General features: G+C 37.9%; 1 non-coding gene across 1 annotated transcript; it reads right to left on the minus strand.

Annotated features, from left to right (window-relative positions):
- Positions 1–19,228: 19,228 nt before the first annotated feature.
- On the minus strand, positions 19,229–19,335 carry LOC145077578 (small nucleolar RNA R71). Its single transcript, XR_013693319.1, has one exon. It is a non-coding gene; the product is annotated as a small nucleolar RNA R71 (small nucleolar RNA).
- Positions 19,336–20,975: the final 1,640 nt, after the last annotated feature.

The raw sequence follows: 20,975 nt of genomic DNA on the forward strand, positions 1-20,975 counted from the left end.
AGACTCACCGTGCACCCCTCTTGCTTTCTCTCTCTAGCACTCATCAACTTCTTCAAAAATTTTCTTCAAAATTCTCGAATTTCATCACTAAAGGTACTTAATTTCTTCCATAATTCTATTAAAGTCATGATTTTTAGATGTTCTAAGGTACCAATTTCATAGAATATCCATTTTTGAAGTTTGGTAAATTTTTAGGGTTTTGATTTTGTATTCATTGTGTTGTTTTGGATGGTTATTCTTTCTCTAATACATCTTAGGAACATCCCTGGACAAAATCCTTGAAATTTTTTTGAGTTTTTATGGGTAAAATTGGACTGACCTGTCGCTGACTCGCGCAGTTCATCCGACTCGCCGAGTCGTTCACGGACTCAACGAGTCTAGTCTGGGACCCAGATGGATTCTGTTTTGATGTTTTTATGTATCTTTTGGGTTGTTTGTTCTTTTTTTTTGCAGGAACAATGTTTTCAAGAGGACAAAGCTCTCGTGGAAGCGAAGGAGATTTTCCTTGGTTGAATTTCCCTCAGATTGAATCTGCTTACACGATGACAAGATGGAGGAGAAAGCTGGCTGAGATCAGGAAGAAGGAGGTTTATGTACCTAATAAGATTGACTGGAATTGGTTAAAGAATGTCCGATATGAGGAAGAGTTGGCGCCTTACCTTTTTAAGGAATTTACTTATGATGGGGTATCAACTATATATGATGGATGGAGCCGAGTTTTCAAAATTCAAGAGCCGGTGTTTCGTGAACTCTACTAGGAATTTTTCTCCACGGTATCTTTCTGAGGAGGAGATGATTGCTACCACCCCGGGAGCTTTAGTTTTTGTCTTCGGGGCAAATTTCATCATTGTTCTGTCATTGAACTTGCATGCCGATTGGGGATTTTGGACCAACCATTGGTCACTACTGTTGTCTTCCGCGCCTTCTTGGAACAATCTCATAAGGTGTTCCCTGACGATGTTACAAGTACTGGTTGGTGGAACACAATCGCCAACAAATTATATATTCCGAAATCGTCTCAAGAAGGGAGCATTAGGTCACCCACACACCGCCTCATCCACCGCCTTATCTCAGCTATAATCAATCAAAGAAAGGAAGAAGACAAGGTTTTCAACCTTGACGTATTTTATCTTTGGAGTATCATCACGCCCGACACCTTCTGCAACATTCCATGGTGTTCGGCCTCTTACTTGGTAGAGGGAGCGGTCAAGGACCGGAAAACCTCCAAGATTAACGGTGGAATGTTCGTGACCCGGTTAGCCAACTCCTATGGGTTGATGACCCGTAGTGCGTGGAACTTGATGACAATGATTCCTGCCCCTCCCTTTAATCCTATTCTTCTTCGGGGGGCAAGAATTATTGAAGATTATGGAGGAGGTCATTATGCTATCCTGCATGACGATTCGGTGGTCGTGCCCGAGGCACTGGGAAGGAGGGTTAGATCGAGACGTGAGCGGGAAGTAGAGGAGGAACTGCCGGTGATTTCGGTGGACAATGATGAAGTGCCAATGGATTGGTACGATGTCGAGATGAGGTGGCTACAAGACCAAATGACGAGGGGTATAAATTTCAGCAATGAATCCCGCGTGCCGCTTTTTGACCATTTTCATATTCCACACATTGATGGGGGTAATTTCCCCTACATACCATCTTGGGACGAGATCATTAATAAAAAGGCGGAGTGGAGCTGGTGGGAGCGGGGCTGCACATGGCAATGATGAGGAAGAGGATGATTAGTTTATGTTTTGTTTTGTTTTGTTTTGTTTGAACAATTTGTTTTTGTTTTTATTTTGTTTGGTGTGTTTTGAATTCTTAATTAGGACTTAAATTCATGTGCTTGATGTTTGCCTTGGTGACTTTCAGATTTTGGATTAGGAATGCTTGCATAAAGGGTTTAGAGTTTGAGAGAAAGAAAAAAAGAGTGGAAAAGAGTCAAGAAAGGGCGAAGTTTAGAATTAAGGTGTCGAGTCCGGTCCTAAGGGACATGAGTGATTAATTTTAGAAGTTATAGGAAGTTCTTGAGGTTTATCACAAGCTGGGACAAGTGCATAATTTTTATTTTTTTCCAACCAGCGCAGACTCGCCGAGTGCACTAAGTATACTCGACGAGTCGCATTACACGTTCACACTTTCGAGACTTTCCGCGACTATACTCGATGAGTCGTTTATATGACTCGACGAGTCACTTATTTTTACACCGTGAAGACTGCTGATTCGATGCTGTTGGACATACCACTTTATTCTTGCAATCAAATCTTGAGGATTTTACAGTGTGCTTTCAGCTGTCTAGAGGCATAAGCAATTACTTTTCCCCTTTGCATACGCACACAACCTAAGCCTTGATTAGACGCGTCGTAGTAGACAACGAAGTCCTCTGTCCCTTCGGGTAGGGACAGAACAGGCACGCTGCACAAAGCTTTCTTCAATGTCTGGAATGTTGTCTCTTGTTTCTCACTCCAACAAAAGGGTACACCTTTCTGTGTCAGAGTGGTTAGAGGTTTGGCGATTTCTGGAAAAGTTCTGGATGAATCTTCGATAATAGCCGGCGAGACCCAAGAATTGCCGGATTTCTGTGGGTGTCTTCGGTGCCGACCAATTCTCTATCGCTTTAATCTTGGAAGGATCTACATGGATACCCTCCTCGCTTACCACATGACCGAGGAAATTTACCTTCCGAATCCAGAACTTACACTTGGAAAATTTCGTGTACAACTTCTCGAATCTAAGAGTTTCCAACACTAGCCTCAAGTGTTGTTTGTGATCTTCTTCGCTTCGGGAATAGACAAGTATGTCATCAATGAATACAATGACGAACTTGTCTAGATAGGGACGACACACCCGGTTCATCAGGTCCATGAACACTATCGGTGCGTTGGTTAGACAGAAGGGCATCATTACGAACTCGTAGTGTCCATACCGAGTCCTGAAAGCTGTTTTGGAAACGTCACTCTCATGAACTCGTAGCTGATGGTACCCTTATCGAAGGTCTATCTTGGAGAAGTAACTAACTCCCTGGAGTTGATCGAAGAGGTCATCTATTTGCGGAAGGGGATATCGGTTTTTGACGGTCAACTTGTTTAGCTCACGGTAATCGATACACATCCGGAAAGATCCATCTTTCTTCTTTACAAACAATACTGGAGCTCCCCAGGGTGAGGAACTCGGTCTATTGAATCCTTTACTGAGCAACTCATTGAGTTGGCTGGATAACTCCTGCATTTCTACTGGAGCTAAGCGATACGGAGATTTCGCTACGGGAGTAGCTCCAGGAATTAGGTCAATATGAAATTCGACCTGACGTTCGGGAGGAATTCTTGGAAGCTTTTCGGGAAACACATCAGGAAAGTTACAGACTTCGGGGATGCTCGCGAGGTCTTTAACTTCCTGTTTCTCATTGATTACATGGGCTAGGAATGCTTGACATTCCTTTCGCAAGAGTTTCTGAGCTTTGATGCAGGAAATGATACGAAGGTTGGAACTGAGTTTATCGCCGTAGATAATGAGAGTCGGACCCGAAGTAAGGTTGAGACGGATGGATTTTTCGAAACAGAGGATATCAGCATGATTGGGACTCAACCAATCCATGCCAATGATGACATCAAAGCTCTTTATGGAAACTGGCATAAGATCAATGGGAAATGAATGGTCATTTAGGGTAAGGGTACAACCTACGAACACCTCGTTAGCGCTTTCTTTCTCACGGTTAGCCATCTCGATGGTAAACATTTCGGTTAATGGTTGGAGATTAGATTTAAGATTATGTCTGAACGCATGACTAACAAAGCTTCTTTCAGCACCCGAATCGAAAAGGATACTAGCATAAGTGTTTTTGAGAAGGAACGTACCTGAAACAACGGTGGGATCGGCGACTGCCTCCTCCCGTCCCATGGCTAGGACTCTCCTAGTGTTATCAGTTGTAGTCTTCTTGGGGCAGTTCCTCTTAAAGTGCCCGACCTCTCCATAATTATAGCAGGGTTGACCAATGCCTGCTCCAGAAGATTGATTTGCAGATTGGGCTGGTGCCTTACAGAATCGGACCGTGTGCCCCCTTTTTACCACAATTTGTGCATGACAGTTCGCGACAGGGGCCGGGGTTGTGGTGGTATCTACACTTGTCACACAGGGGAAGATTACCAGCGTATCTACTAGTAGGAGTTTGAGCTGTAGATCCCACAACAGAAGCAGCAACAACGGGAGTAGTAGCAGCATGGACCGCTACAGTCTGCTATTTCTTTGAGGATCCTTGAGAAGATTGACCCTTCTTCTTCTTCCAGAACTTTCTTTTCTCACCACTTCTCTTGGTCGATTCAGGAGTGGTAGTTGCCTCTTCAATATCATCACTGTGGTCAACTAGGGTCTGGGCTAAACTCTTGGCGCTGTCATAAGTATCCGATCGTGCAACTAAGACATTTCCTTTGGTTGTTTGGGTCAGCCCCCAAATGAACCTCTCTATCTTCTTACTTTCAGGAGTAACCAATCCCGGGCAGAGGAGTGAAAGATCATCGAATCTAGAAGTGTACGCAGCAATATCGGAACCTTTCATCTTCAGGTTCCAGAGCTCGTGCTCTAACTTCTGCATTTCGCCTCGAGGGCAGTATTCAGTTATGAGGAGTTCTTTCATGGCTTCCCAACCCATGGCATTGGCTACAGGTAGGGTCAAGGATTTGACTCGACCGTTACACCAAGTCAGGGCTTTGTCAAGAAAGGTATAGGCTACGAACTTTACTTTATCAGATTCCGAACAGACACAGATTTCGAAGATGGATTCAATTTTCTCGAACCATCGGGAAAAAGAAATGACACCTCCAGTGCCATCGAAGGATGTCGGTTTTGCGTTCATGAAATCCTTATAGGAACCCTCCTTTCGGTGTCCCTCATTGCTTTCTTGATCCTGAGTTTGAGTACCACCTCCCGAACCACCAGAACCACCGGTGTTCAATTGAGACATAGCAGCTGCCACCGCGGCGGTAACAGCTGCATGAAATACTACGAGGTCAATTTCAGGAGGAGGTGGTGGCGGAGGGTTGTTGGTCCTTGAGCTGGGTCTTTTTCTTGGAGGCATCTTGATCTAATAAGATCAAGAAAGAGAGAGGATGGTAAGTCCTCTGAATTGAATCAAGAGATATGACAGGTATATATATATTCCAAATAAGCGATAAAGCAGGAAAGAGTTATCAATGCAGATATATTATCACTAAAGGAATGATCAAGGAACAATGGGTGAACGAGAATTTCTACAAAGGATTGGCTCGTGAAATACTCCCATAGTATTTAATGATTCGCTATGATACTGGCTCGATGTTTGTGGTATTAAGGTAAGTTTTAGGCATGCCGCATACCACAGTTACTCCCAAGCACATGTTGGCCGTGTCTTGAATGAATATAGTTGGCCAGCCTATATTGATCCTAGACACGACTACATAACTGCCCAGGTTTAACCGCAGTACACAACACCCATTTACTTTTGTTTTTTTCTACTTGTAATTACGGATCTCGACGGTTCGGTATACTTGTATACTTTTGAAAATACTTATATTTTGAAGGATACTTTTAATTCAGAGCACTTAGGCCCTTTAGTGTTTATAGTTTTATACCATGTATGGTTTGGTATACTTTATTCACTATAAACAAGGGCTCTGATACCAATCTGTCACACCCCAAAAACCGAAGGCGGAAACATTTCCGGGGTTGACTCCACGTTGAGTATCAAATCCAATGCAAATAGTAAGTAAAGTAAACAACCATTACATTTCATATAGAAAGGTTTACATTTGTTTCAAAGGTAAAGTTATACAGTTGTGATACATAGTATATATGAACAAAATGAGACGAGTCTTCTGCGCATTCCGTCTTCGCTAAAAAGGAATCATCGGGTACCTGTCTAAAGCGGAACTGAGAATACAAGCAGTTTGAAAATTAGCATCACGCTGGTCAGTTCATAAGAGGTTTTGTTTTGTGAAAATGTACTGGTTCCTTTCTGTTTCTAAAAATGTTACAACCAAGAAAATCCCATATTTTCTTAAAAGTTGGTTTTTAAATCCCAAAATGTAATGTAAAGATGTACTCTGAAAACATGTTTACCCTTGTGAAATGTAAAGTTAGATTATCTGGTTTGTTACACTGTTCTGGATATGTACAAATGTTTCCCCAAGAAAATCCCATATTTTCCTGAATGTTGGTTACCAAATGTGAAAGATGTAAACTGCAAACCCGGTTATCCTTGTGAAATGTGTTAGTTTTAACACATATATAAAACTAACATATACAAAGTAATTTAATTACTTTATTAATTATTACTATTAAGTAAATCTCTGTTATCCTAATTGCGAGTTCCATAACCATACAATAGACTAGATATGGCAATAAGTAGTCCACATCACCTTATGACTTTCGTCACCCTTGAACCATTTCGGTTCGGCTGTAGCTGGCAGCCGGGTGTGGGGTAGTCAGCCCCGTATAGATCTATACACTCAAGTCATGCTCCCTATCTAAGACATTCTGGTTATGGGTGCGGTCCTCCACTCGCGTATCTCTGTGGAGTGTTCACCGAGGACGTGTCTCCAATTATATAGGATTAACAAATTTACTAGTAATAATATGATAATCCTCCACTCGCGTATCTTTGTGGAGTGTTACCGAGGACAAAACAGTGTACTAAATTTTATGTTAAAGGTTCAATTGTCATGCTTTTAACTGATAAAATATGGAAAAACATTTGTGAAATATATAAAATACAACATTTTATGACATATTCCACAAATAATATGTTTACGTGTTCTGCATGTTCAAACAGTTATCTGTTATGTCTATCAGTGTTAAAAGCATATGAAATTATGAAACACACATATGTAAAACAAGTTTTTGAGTACAAGTATTCCTTGTACTTTTCTTGTATTCTCCCCCTGAAAACAGTGAAAAAGGGTAGGGTATGAACTCACCAGACGGGAAAATGTGATGATTTGAATGCTACGCGTTGGTTCGGGGCTTGATAACACGCGAGTTTCCTAAGTAATATGAAATGGTATACAAATGTATCTAATTAGACTTGAAAACACTAATTATATATGATAACACACTCCAATGAGCGAAAACACTTCAAATCAAGTGTTTGGAGTGACCCGGGTAACATCTACGGACGTGTGGGACTTAGGAAATGAGTTTACTCTTCAAGAGTAAACTCCTCATGGAGTTTACGACCCATTGACCATATTCCCATCAGTTTACGGCCGTAAACTCATGGATGGTGGGTTCTTGGATGCCAAATGGTCATACAATGCACATGGGAAGTTCAAGGGTTGATTCCATGGCTTAGGAAGTGATCGGGACTTGAAATGGCCTTGGGAAATGAGTTTAAGGTCTAAGGAGATGTTCTTGGGGAGTTTACTACCTTAAAATCATGATTTTACAACCGTAAACTCATGTTTGTCCATGAATCAAGGGTTTTGGTGGTTGTAATTCAATCACATGCGATTCTAAGTCCAAAACTAAGCCATTCAAGGGGTTTAAGGCACCTTAACACCCTTTGGGGGGGGGTTTATGGCCTAAGGAGGTGGGTTTACGGTCCAAGAATGTTCTTGGGCCGTAAAATCAAGTTTGATGCATTTGAGGATGTTTTGGTGCATCACATGAAGGTTTATGAGGTTCTACAGTCCCGTGGAAGCATTTTGAAGGTGTTTAAGGGCATTTTGACTCATTAACATGAGTTTATGGTCTAAGAAGATGATTTTATGGTCTAAGAATGTTCTTGGACCGTAAACTCAAGTTTGTCCCATTTGTGTATGATTTGGTGCATTTCTTGAACAGTTACAAGGTTCCATGCACTCATGGAAGTCCATTGGAGGTGTTTAGGGGCAAACTAACACCCAACAAGGTGTTTAAGGTCTATGAATCAGGGTTTACGGTCCAAGCATGTTCTTGGACCATAAACTCATGTCCATGCCTCATTTGGTGCGATTTTGGGGTCCTAAGCTCATGCATGCAAGTTTCTAAGTCGAATCTAGGCCCTAGAAGTGGTTTGAAGGGGTTTTGGGGCTTCAAAACCCTCTTTAGAGGAGTTCACGATTTTGGGAGGGCCCCCAAACTGTGAACACATGTTCATAGGTATTTTGGGTGATTCCAACATGAATTTGAATGATAAACAAGCTTAGAAACATGCTAGGATAGATTTCTTACCAAAATGAAGCTTGAAATGGGGTTTTTGAGCCAATTCGAGTTCTAGAGAGAGAGTGTAGTGAGAGAAAATATTTAGAGGGAGGTAAAAAGCCTCAAAATGATGTCACTCAATCCCTTATATAGGGGTTGAGTTTGTGGCCCGGTGGAATTCTACCCGATACTGCCGATATACGATGCTTTTGGTCGCACCAGATAAAGTTGCCGTAATTAAGACTTAAATGAAAATAATAAATTTCCAAACAATTATGGAAAATATTTTAATAATTAAAACACATCCCGACCATTACAAAACCATAATAAAAGTCGTGATTAAATTAATTTAACGCAAAGGTTATCGAAACGAATTGAACATGACGGTTTTATTTGACGGGAATGGTTTTAGCGACAGAATAAATTACAGGTTGTCACAATTATTATTGTTAACCAATAAAGGTTGAAGTTGAGCACCCCTGCTTAAGCATGTAGAATTTGAGTGAAAAAAAAAGAAAAAAAAGTGAGTTACATGTAAAAAAACGAGAGAGAATTACAAGAAAAGTTGTAAGAATTTTGGAGCAGTTAAAGTGAATATCAAAGATTAAAGTTCTAAAGATATTCAAAAAGTTGAAGATACCAAAAATCAAACAACAAGGTGGCGAATTCAAGGAGATCAAAGATCAAATTCCAAAGAAGTGAAGAATTCAAAAGAGCTTCATAGTGGTATCATAAATTGTAATTCTAGATTATGTATGCTTGGGTTGCTCAACCAAAAACACCTTGAGTATAGGAGGTTTTCTGCGGATGGATTCGGAGGGATGCATAAAATGAGCATTGTTCGGGATAAGTGGGCGAATGTTTATAAGGATTGTGAGTATTTGGAGTATGGGGGGTTATTAGGAAATTTTTAGACACAAATGCATGCGTTGCGGTCTTCGTATAATGGCTGGTTTGGATTGGAGTTGTCCTATGTAATTCTAATATATTAAAATTTAGTTTTGCTTGGGGGCAAGCAAAAGTCAAGTGTGGGGTATTTTGATAGTCGCATATTTAGCATTATATTTAGTATAGATTTTTATCATTTTTAGCTAAGTTAGTTTCATATCATGGACAAAAGATACTTAAAAGTGTTTGAATTGTGTTTTTAGTCCAAAAGAAATGCTCGAAAGCAAAAGGAAGCAGGAGAAGCGGTTGGGAGCTCGGGAGTTGAACAAAGAAGGAAAACGCTAAAAATACAAGGTACTCGGTGAGAAGGGTCGACTACTCGGCGAGTCTCATCGAAGATTCGAGAGGATAAAGACTTTGTGACTTACCGTGTACGGGAATTAAGGGATGGACTCGACGAGTCGGTCTTGTACTCGGCGAGTCGGTTCGAATCTATAAAAACAGCTGTCCAGATCTGATGGGTTTTGGCTATAAGAACATCATATTTGCTCATACAAACCCTAATGCTTGGATCTAGGTTTCTCTATTGTACATGCAATTTATCCAAGACTATAAACCCTAGATCTAGCATATGATAATCAATATAACATATAATTTGGGTTTAGATCATACCTTGATTGTTATGTAGCAATAACAATCTCAAATCCTTCTTGTATTGACTTTAGAAAGCTTAGAGTCACAAATGTCACTCCTCTAATGTTCACAAACACCAAGAGCAAGAGGATGAAGAAGAGAAGAGAAGGAGGCTGCCCAAAACATGTGGAAACCCTAGAAGGAAGCTTGTTCACCACATTTTTGGGGCATAAGGGTTCTATATATAGTGAGGCTATTAGGGTTATCTAACAAGGAAACCCTAATTTGGATGCTTAAGCCCTAAGCAACCCATGGACTCCTTTCCTTAAAGGCCTTGGATGATTTCTAATGGGTTTCCCCATAGAATTCGTCCACTCCTTAATATAAGGCAATCCATACCCCAAATTGCAATTATCTTGTAATTACAATTCCAATCCCTTAAGTTTAATTAATCTCTTTTAGTCACAAAAGTAATTACCAATTAATTCTTGACTAATATTATTTAAACAATATGATTTCTCCTTTAATATATTATTCCCATAATATATTAATAAATCATATTTAATCCTTTCTCTCCATAATTCATCCTATTAAGTTGCTTTGGTTAAGGAAACCCAAAAGGACCATGCACCATCGGGTCAAGTACATACCAAATAGTTATGGACTTAGACACTAATCCAACAGTCTCCCACTTGGATAAGTCTAATAACTATTTTGCGTATGACTTCAGATCCTGATCTGCAATCGTAGCTTTCCAAAGCCGCTGTCAACTCTGATCCTATCAGATACGCGTGTCCTTTAGATAAGGGATCATATATTCCTCCATTCTAGATATCGTAAGACATGATTTCTAATCATTATCTTTGTACTATTTCTCGACTTCTGATTTATGATGACCGACTAATTAAACAAATCAAATTAGCCCTAGCCCGGCCGAGCATTTACGCTTGTCATCACTAAATCATCCAGGGGCCCAAAGATATCGCTTTTATTCTACTTTGAATAAAAGGAACGGATAAACTTTGATTCAATGCTCGCTTGCACTTATTCACCGAATCACACACAACAATATGTTTTATGACACCAAGTTACTGGTGTGTTTACATATTATCAATGTGCAACCGATTTGCAAGATACAACTCACACATCTCGGTTTCAAGAATATAAGATGTTATCGTCTCACCAATCACTCGTGATACAATTCATGGAGTGATCCAAGTGAGCATGGGTTTAATCCAATGCTTAAATCATATTCATAAGCACTCATGAACGTTGCAGCAAACATTTGCTTATGTCTAATACTCTTTAGACAATCCACACACCAATTCATGACAGTCTTCATTCATACCTACTTCCAACATATGAACGAATGTGGCCTGTTCGAATAATTTGACTGTTCTAAACCAATTAAATTATTTAGGAAGTCAAAACATGCAAAGTGAAACACAAGCATAATACTAATCCCATATGGCCACAAACCTTTGAGTATAAATAAAACATCTTTTAATTATCACCATATCGATTACTCATTATTTGTTGTTTCGGGTAATCAACTTCTTACTTGAATTATTACACTTGTCCCATGCTCTTATCATGCACACAATGTTTACCTATGGTTCTTACTTTTTAAAATAGATCAAATGAACACATTTCCAATCTTACTCATTTCACAACTCCAAATCCTTTTTCATAAGTGAAAGAATATCAAATTCTTGCCACTTATAGAATATGTTAGATTCTAACATTTTATGCAATGATCCTTTTCGTAATGTCATAGCACAAAAAATGACAAAGACTATTGCCAACGATGTTACAAGGTCCTCTATCGGAGATTGTTACAATACAATTCCTTAGATATGATGTCTCTCACTCAAAGTACATTCCTTTGAACATCCTTTTGCATAAAAGTTTCTAATCTAGACATAGATTTTCAATATCTAACTCCCAATATGGAAACCTTTCCATACTTACCATATGACAAGTCATTCTCAATAGAATCTTATCTATTTATAATAATGTCAATATGGTCCATCCAATACTATACTTCCAACTACTCACAATCGACCAATCCTCAGCGATCTTTGGATTGTCCTTTGATAGTTGTTTAATTATCTTAGTCAAAACCGATTCTTGTCCTTTCCCTCTAAATGCGCTAGACATTTGGAAAATTTTAGAATTGTCAAATATTATAGCATTTGCAATCAATCTTCTGCCATAATATTTTATGTGCTACGTTCTCAAAATTCGAACTATGAAGAGGAATGTCGTAATCATAATCGAAATTTGTGAACACACTATTTTTCTTGACTAAATTATTAACATTCCACAACCTAAGCCTTTAGAATTGAAATGAAGCATAATATTCTCTCCCTTAATTATAGCAAAACAACTATTCAACCTTTACAACTTTGCAAAGTATGACTTTTGTTTTTCTATAATTAATATTGCTAACTTGGAATACTTTCCATAATAATCATGCAATCATAACATTTATTCTCCCATTATCATGATAATTATTATGAACATAACACTTATGCTCCCACTAGCTTTGACATGTATTCAGAAACCAGCTTAACTTCCAGAAAAACAATACCTATTGAATTTATTAAGTTCACGTTTCTAATACCTAATGCTTTGATAATCTTTTATCAAGGCTTCTTAAACATATACACATTTTCCTTAGATAGTTCATATGTGTGTCTAAACAATTCATACTAATTGTCAAATCTCACAATTCGAATCATGGAAAGGGATACCGTAACCATAATCGAATTCGAGAATACAATTTTCACAATCACTATCCCTTTTAAAATCTCTCTTAGTGAAAGCATCACAGTCATTTTCATGAAGGATGGAATCTTATAACACTTAGATTTTAATGGTGTATGTGTTCCTATCCATGTGAATTTGTCAAAACCAAGGTTTATGACAAATTCAAATTCATATGGACCGAACTTTCTTAATCTTGATTTCTTGCCTTATGGTAGCACAGCTGCCCACCATGTCTTCCAAGTAGTTAAGCAGCTCACCCTTTCCTATCAATGTACCTTTCATTGATCAAGGTCCTTGCCTTTTTATGCATTCAAATGAGAACTCATAGGGCTCACATGCATAATTAACTCAAATGGAACGACACAGAAACAATATAGTGTCAACACGATAGGTTGTAAACCGCAACTCGTGTGCTAGTGACGATCAATAAGGTCTATTTTGATTTGTTCTTGAAGCCTTTCAAGACCATTAAGACTCCCACTGACTCCTCGACATATAAGATTCTCTTGTTAATAAACATTTCTTAGCAAACAAATATTCAGAAGTTAGTGTAGTTTTTATCAAAACGCTTCATAAATTGGTCCTAGTTGGTCTTTGTCTTATCCAAGACATCACAACTTTCCACATTTGATGAATGTTATGAACCTTCTTAATACTTATCACTCAATTTCACAATCTTAACTCTAAGACTTGTTTTGGAACGAAATATGATTGACTTCTTGATTTAACCATTTCTTCAATTCTTGATTCCTCTTCTTAGACATACAATTGTACTAAGACTCACTTAGAGGATCAATTGAGATATGGTTCTTAATCATTAAGACCTATCATAAAGCATAAAAGGTACTCTCCCTTCTTTTTAGAATGGAGAAACTTTTATCTTTCTGCCTACTTGATTCTTCTTATTCGTTCTGCTATTGATTTAAACCTTTTCAATCAATTCAGAATTACACTTAATCTTATAAGTATAATCATATTTACTAAACCTTTAGTAAATCATGACGAATATCTTTGTTACTCTTATGGTGGACTTGATCAACACGCAACTTTGTGTACTCGATCTCCTAGTCCTTCACTTGACACTTTGCCAATGAATTAGTCTAATTTCCAAATATGAAATTTCTCATTCATCGTGCAACCAAGTTGCATGATTCCATGTTTCTGTCCAATTGAAACTTGGGCGATGAGAAACTTTCCCTATTTGATAAATTCTCGACATTTCCACAAACAACCTAATTAAGAATCAAATCCATTATTGATAATATTAGAAACATTCAAACATCAATTTTTCATACATGCCATTGCAAGGATAAATAAATAATATAAAATCAAAATTTATTTTATTGCGGAAAAAAAAATTGTCCTTACAACGCAATTCATTGAAAAACTATGCTAATACATATTTCTTAGCAATCTAATTCTAACTCTAAGTAGTAGCTCAAGAATCTAATCTTCAAGTAATGCGATCAAAATCCATTTCTTCACGGTTAGATTCTGCTCACTTCTTCCCTTAAGCTTCCTCTCTTTTCTTCGATCCTACAAAACATCAATTGTAATCTTATCACATTATGTATTAAGAATCTAGAATAGGAGCTTAAAAGAGTTAGTCAATGGATTTTACCTAAAGCAAAGCCATACGTTTTGAGTCTCCCATCTCTTAGATCTCTTAGGTAAATAGGGCAGCTTCGTCTCCAATGCCCCTTCTCTTGGCAATAAAAGCTAATTGACTCTTTTGGAACAGGACGTGGAACTACTTCAGACATTGCCTTTCTCTTATGATCAAAATTTTTGAACATAGCATGTCTTTCGTTGCCATTGTCTATATCCATAGAGGTCTTGAAGGCAGATTCTCCAATAAACTTTGCTTTTCTATTGCGCCAAACCATTGATGATTCAGCAGCAATAAGCATATAGGTGAGATCTATAAGGGTCACGTCGTGGTTCATCATATAGTAGTCTCTTACGAACTCACTATATGAGTTAGGAAGTGACTGAAGAACCCAGTCAACAACCATCTCCTCACTGACAACGGATCCTAACTTTCTTAACTTATCAATGTGTGACTTCATCCCTGGGACGTGTGCACACACCAACTTTCCTTCTTTATGTTTACTTGACAAAAGGGCTTGAGTGAGCTTGAACCTTTCAAGTCTTCGAACTTGTGGGTTAGGGAGAATAATTGGAGGAGGTGGAGGAAGTGAAGTATGATTTCTTGTTCCTCGATCGAATCGTGGAATATCATCTTCATGTGGAATGCTTGTTCCACAGGATTTGGGAAGACCATAGTTGTCGAACTTTGACATCTACAAAACGGGAGAAAACGAATTCAAGTTAGTTGATTGATTGAGTCCTTAGTAAATCACCCAAATGAGATACTAAGGCTAGGACCCAACACAATACGCTACAACCTAGAAAAGGGATGTCGTAATCTAGTTGTAGAATATTTGAAGGTAAGTGAATGACGATTCACTAATTTCCACCACGAAAAACGAAAAAGAAATTTAAGTTTTAAATCTATGAAAACTCCTAGATCCTTTGAGATTAATTGAACATTTCAATGGCATGTTTAAATCTCGATATGCCTCTGTAGTTTGTGACTGGGATGCCGAGGATCACAAAGCGGGTGTGAATAACCATGCAAACTTACATGGTGCCCTCACATGTTACAGTCACCTATTCGATGTGCCGGTAAACCACACACGCTCCACCAAACTATGACAAACATTGAGTCACCCTTTGCTACCTTTTCTTAAACCATTTAGTGTGCCGGCTAACCACATACGCTCTACTAACGTCTTCGCAGAGGCAAAAAGTGTAATTTCATGGAATTGCATCAATTCACTTTTGCCTAAGTAACTAAGATTGGGAATTTGTAAAACATTTAGTTACTTTTGTACTTCATTATACTTATAATGGAAGGTTTTTTCCTATCCTACTCGTTCGGCTAACGACCCTCCACTAGTCAAGAGTGCGGTGGGTAAGAGTGGATACCCATTCAATCGCCATTTTATAGGCAATTTCCTTAAACACCCCATATAGACCAGCTTCGTGAATGAGGCCTACTAATGGTAAGACTGACTTTTACTCATACATATATATAATGTTAGACTTTTAATGTTATATATAGTATAAGGTGTATTTTACACTTTTAAAATACTAGGTGGTCAAATTTAACGATTATACTTTTAATTCAATTAAATGTAAACCAAAAATTTTATGGATTTATTAAACCTCTTTTAATTATACACCTTAATTAATTAATAAAACCATAAGGGTGTGATTTGAACTTTTCAAAACAATACTAGGGTTTTAGAATTTAACATTCCTAAATTAAACCTTTTAATCAACTTTTAAATTCCAAAACATGAGGGCAAGTTTTGAAACATTTCAAAACGTTTAGGTTTAGAATTTAAATATACATCAATATTAAACTTTTAATCAAAAAATTTAAATTCCAAAACTTCAGTGCAAGTTTTGAAACCTTTTCAAAACATTAGGGTTTCAACTATTTAAATTTCAAAACTAAACTTTTGAGTTTAAATTTAAACTATAAAACCTAAAGGGGAAAAATTGAAATTTTTCTTAACACAAGGATCAAATAACAAATAAGACAAATTAAACAATTAATTTCATCATTATCTATATTTGACCTAATTTCAATTTCTTGCAAAATAAGTTACCCAATTAATACAAATAATCAACTTTAATCATATAAAGAAGTTATTATCTAATTAATTGGTAATTATCTTGTGTTTTGGCAAGGATATTCATTAAGAAACAATCAAATTCGTATTTTATAGGTTTAAAACGAATATGATAATAATCCTTAAGCAAAACAGCAACAAAATCCGATGTTTCCTCTGTCTGATGCTCCGACTCACCGAGTAGGGCTGACTCGCTGAGTCCAGGTATTGACTCGCAAATTCAGGTCGAATAGAAGTCCAAAAAACGTTTTTCCGCTACATAATGCATCAATACAATAGAAACCAATCTAGGCTCTGATACCACTGATGGGTTTTGGCTATAAGAACATCCTATGTGCTCATATAAACCCTAATGCTTGGATCTAGGTTTCTCTATTGTACATGCAATTTATCCAAGACTATAAACCCTAGATCTAGCATATGATAATCAATATAACATATAATTTGGGTTTAGATCATACCTTGATTGTTATGTAGAAATAACAATCTCAAATCCATCTTGTATTGACTTTAGAAAGCTTAGAGTCACAAATGTCACTCCTCTAATGGTTCACAAACACCAAGAACAAGAGGATGAAGAAGAGAAGAGAAGGAGGCTGCCCAAAACATGTGGAAACCCTAGAAGGAAGCTTGTTCACCACGTTTTTGGGGCATAAGGGTTCTATATATAGTGAGGCTATTAGGGTTATCTAACAAGGAAACCCTAATTTGGATGCTTAAGCCCTAAGCAACCCATGGACTCCTTTCCTTAAAGGCCTTGGACAATTTCTAATGGGTTTCCACATAGAATTCATCCACTCCTTAATATAAGGCAATCCATAGCCCAAATTGCAATTATCTTATAATTACAATTCCAGTCCCTTAAGTTTAATTAATCTCTTTTAGTCACAAAAGTAATTACCAATTAATTCTTGACTAATATTAATTAAACAATATGATTTCTCCTTTAATATATAATTCCCATAATATATTAATAAATCATATTTAATCCTTTCTATCCATAATTCATCCTATCAAGTTGCTTTGGTGAAGGCAATCCAAAAGTACCATGCACCATCGGGTCAAGTACATACCAAATAGTTATGGACTTAGACACTAATCCAACAAGATCGCCATAAGGTATTCTGGATCCTTTGGGGAGAAGCAAGCTGCGATTGGAGAGTCAGAAGAACCCTAGAGATCGAAGATACAACCCAGAATTCAATTCCGAAGGAGATTTGAGGCAAATTCTCATCAATCTACTTAATCGATTGTTTTTCAATTATGGTTAGACAATTGGAATTCGTTTTATTGCTGTTAATTACCTCAATCATGAGCTAAAACTCTTAAACTTCTGTTTGGGGATACAATATTGAAACTTTGGTTTGATTTATGGTAGTATTAATTCAATATTGGTTATTTTGTTGATTTTAGCTTGTTTAAGAACCTTGTGTGTGAATGATAATTATTTTTCTGTTAATAGGAAGATAATTAAATAGTATGAACATCTTTTAATTGTCAACCTCATATGTTATGTGACCACTTTATCATATATCTAGGATTAATGAACATGAAACTAGAATTAATAGAAAATTAGCTAAATTCATGTGTGAGCTTGTGTAATGACCATCAACAAGAGGTTAACTAAAGGACTAAATTAGTTAGCTATTACAAGTCTAAATTAACCCGAATAAATAACCTAGTGAATTAAATTAAATTAGACAACTGATCACTATTTGAGTTAGTTTGTTCTCTAAGGATTAGTGCAGCGAACGCGAAGCTAATCACTTGAATCGGTAGCCAATATAAGAATTAGTTCATTGCACTATTACTATAATATCAACCATAGGATCAATTGAGTTGAACTAAACAGAAGTTCCTTTCGTTATTGAATTTAGTTAAATCTTTGTTTTTCTAGTTTCTAGTTTAAGTAATAGTAGTAAGTTCCTAGTCTTGTAAAACTAGAGAAACCCCCTATTTATTATTTAATTTAGATAAAATTAGTCTTTAGTTTTAATTTACCATTCCCTGTGTTTGATACCCTACTTATTTAGCTTTACCACAATTGAGAGGTCCACTGCCTTTGTGTGTTCATTTTATAATTAAAAGAAGGTTTAAAACTAGTTGAGTTTATACACATCAAGTTTTTGGCGCCTTTGCCGGGAACCGGATCTAAATTAGCACTAATTTCTATTTTTATCAATCCTTTGTGTGGGATTTATCTTACACAAAGTTAATTCTTAGGTAATTTAGTAGTTAGTATAAGTTTTAATAAATATCCGTTTTAATAAGTAATTATAAAAAAAAACTATGTTTTTGCCTTGAACTCGCCGAGTGCACTCGTGACAACTCGGCGAGTCCATCGCTGTTCACAGTTTTAGTTTTTATTTTATTTTTGTTCTTTTTACGTGTTTGTCTTGTTTTATTTGTAGCTATTTCATGACCCGAGGAGCTGATACACCTCTGGTCCCTCCTCTCGAAGACCCGGAATCCGCACTAAGGAGGAACAAAGGAAAATCAGTTGGAGAATCCGCTTCTTCAAAGAATTCGCCACTAAAGAACCTCAAGTCCGTTTTCAATAAGAAGAAGAGCAGTAAATCATGAGCATCCAGCGCCTCTATAACAATTGAAGACCCGATTAAAAAAAACACCGAGTACGAGACCGAGGAAGAAGAAGAACCTACATACGAGCACGGATCCGATTTTGAGGACGATTTAGCTATTACTATGGCTAATATCGATGAAGTCCCCATGGGGGAATGGAAGAAGAGGATGCGTGACGATAACGGCCTAGGACTTGTGTAACCCGCAATTCCCGCTAATGCTACTTTCGAGCTAAAGGGCCACATACTCGCTCAACTCGAGGAGATTCCTTTTTATGGAAAAGAACACGAATATGCCTACAAGCACTTGGATGAAGTCAATGATATAGCTGATTACTTCAATGTTCCAAATGTGCCACGCGAGACCCAGCTACTTTGTATGCTTCCAATCAGATTCAAGGGTGTTGCAAAGGATTGGCTCAAGTCACTTCCCCCGGGTCGGTCACCACATGGGCTAACATGAAAGAGGAATTCATAGACCATTTTTGCCCACCTTCTAAAATAGCCAAGTTAAAGAAAGCTATTGCCAACTTCGACCAACAACCCGAAGAATCCCTTTATGAGGCGTGGGAGAGGTACAAAGGTCTTCTCAGAAATTGCCCACACCATGACCTTAATAGCCAACAAGAAGTCTCCATCTTCTATGATGGAGTCAATGTTACCACAAGGCAATTGCTCGACTCGCAAGGACCGCTCACAAAGAAGGCATCCCCGGTAATCAAGGAATTAATTGAAGAATTCTCTAAACATTCTAGAGAATACCACAACCCAAGAAATGAAGTAAGTCGAGGGGTAGTGAACTCGGTCAATGATGGCATGGCGGCGATGATGGCTAAGCTCGATAGTTTAGATAGAAGGATGAAAAAAATGGATCAAACAATCCATGCTATTCGAGTTGGATGCGAGAACTGCAGAGGACCTCATCTCACAAAGGATTGTGACTTGGATGAAAATGGAAACAAGAAGGCGCAAGTGTTCTACTCAAGCGGGGACAAATACGAAGAGAATTGGCGGAAACCTAAGAAGGAATGGCTCCCGTACGAAGAATATAAAAAGGCAAGGGAAGAGAAATATAAGCAAAAAGAGAGGGGTTACTATCAAAAGGAAGAACCGGTGGTGGAAAAGAGAGCCGACATAGAAGAAATGTTCACAAGATTTATAGCCGTGTCCGAAAAGAGACACAATGATCATGATGCTGCAATACAAGAGACCAGAACTATACTTAGGAATCAGCAAGCATCTATTCTCAACATTGAGAAACAGATAGGACAAATTGCACACCAAGTGAACGAGAGAAGACCGGGTGAACTTCCATGTAATACTGGGAATAATCCGAGAATGGAGAATTTGAATGCTATAACCTCCATCAATGAAACTTTTTTCACTCCTATGACCCCTGCACAGAAGGTCTCAACTAAGGTGCATGCAGAAAAGACAAAAGAGTCGAGTTCAGCTAAATCCGACCAGACTCGCCGAGTCCCTCTAATGGACTCGACGAGTCCATGCCCTGATCACAAATCCGTTGTTTCTTTAAAGCCTTACAACCCTCCTTTGCCATTCTAAATCCGAGCCATACCTGAAGAAAAGGTCAAAGCATACAGAGCTTTCATGGAACATGTTAAAGCCCTTCAATTCAACATTCCATTTGTTGAAACAATGCTTCAAACACCCAAATATTTAAACTTGCTTAAGGGAATTTTTGCTGCTAGGAAAGATATGGCGGAAGTGGCGGAATTAGTATTGAATGAACTACCAGAAAAGAAGTGTGATTCGGGAAGCATCTCAATTCCTTTCCAATTTGGAAATAAAATTGCCACTCAAGCATTGACCGATTCGGGTGCAACTATTAACTTAATGCCTTTTTCTTTCTTCAAGAAGCTAAATTTACCGGAGCCAAGGCCTGTTAATATGAAGATCCATTTAGCGGATATGACGATTATTCGTCCAAGAGGTGTTTGTGAAGATCTCCTCATAAAAGTAGATAGATTTGTGTTCCCCGTGGACTTTGTAGTGCTTGATATGGAAGAACACCCCAAAATCCCAATTATTTTTGGGAGACCATTTTTGAATACCGCATGCGCATTGATAGATGTATGCGAGTCCACGCTAACATTGAGGGTGGGAGATGAGTCAGCAGTGTTTAAATCTCTACCAGAGATTAAGCAAGAAGAAGCAAGAAAAGAATAAGTTTCCTTTATTGATTTGGATGATGAAATACTACAAAAAGGAATTGCACTCTTGCAAGAAGAAGATC

The sequence above is a fragment of the Lactuca serriola genome, chromosome 9 (assembly GCF_051521515.1).
Source record: "Lactuca serriola cultivar US96UC23 chromosome 9, Lser_US96UC23_V15, whole genome shotgun sequence".
NCBI lineage: Eukaryota > Viridiplantae > Streptophyta > Magnoliopsida > Asterales > Asteraceae > Lactuca > Lactuca serriola.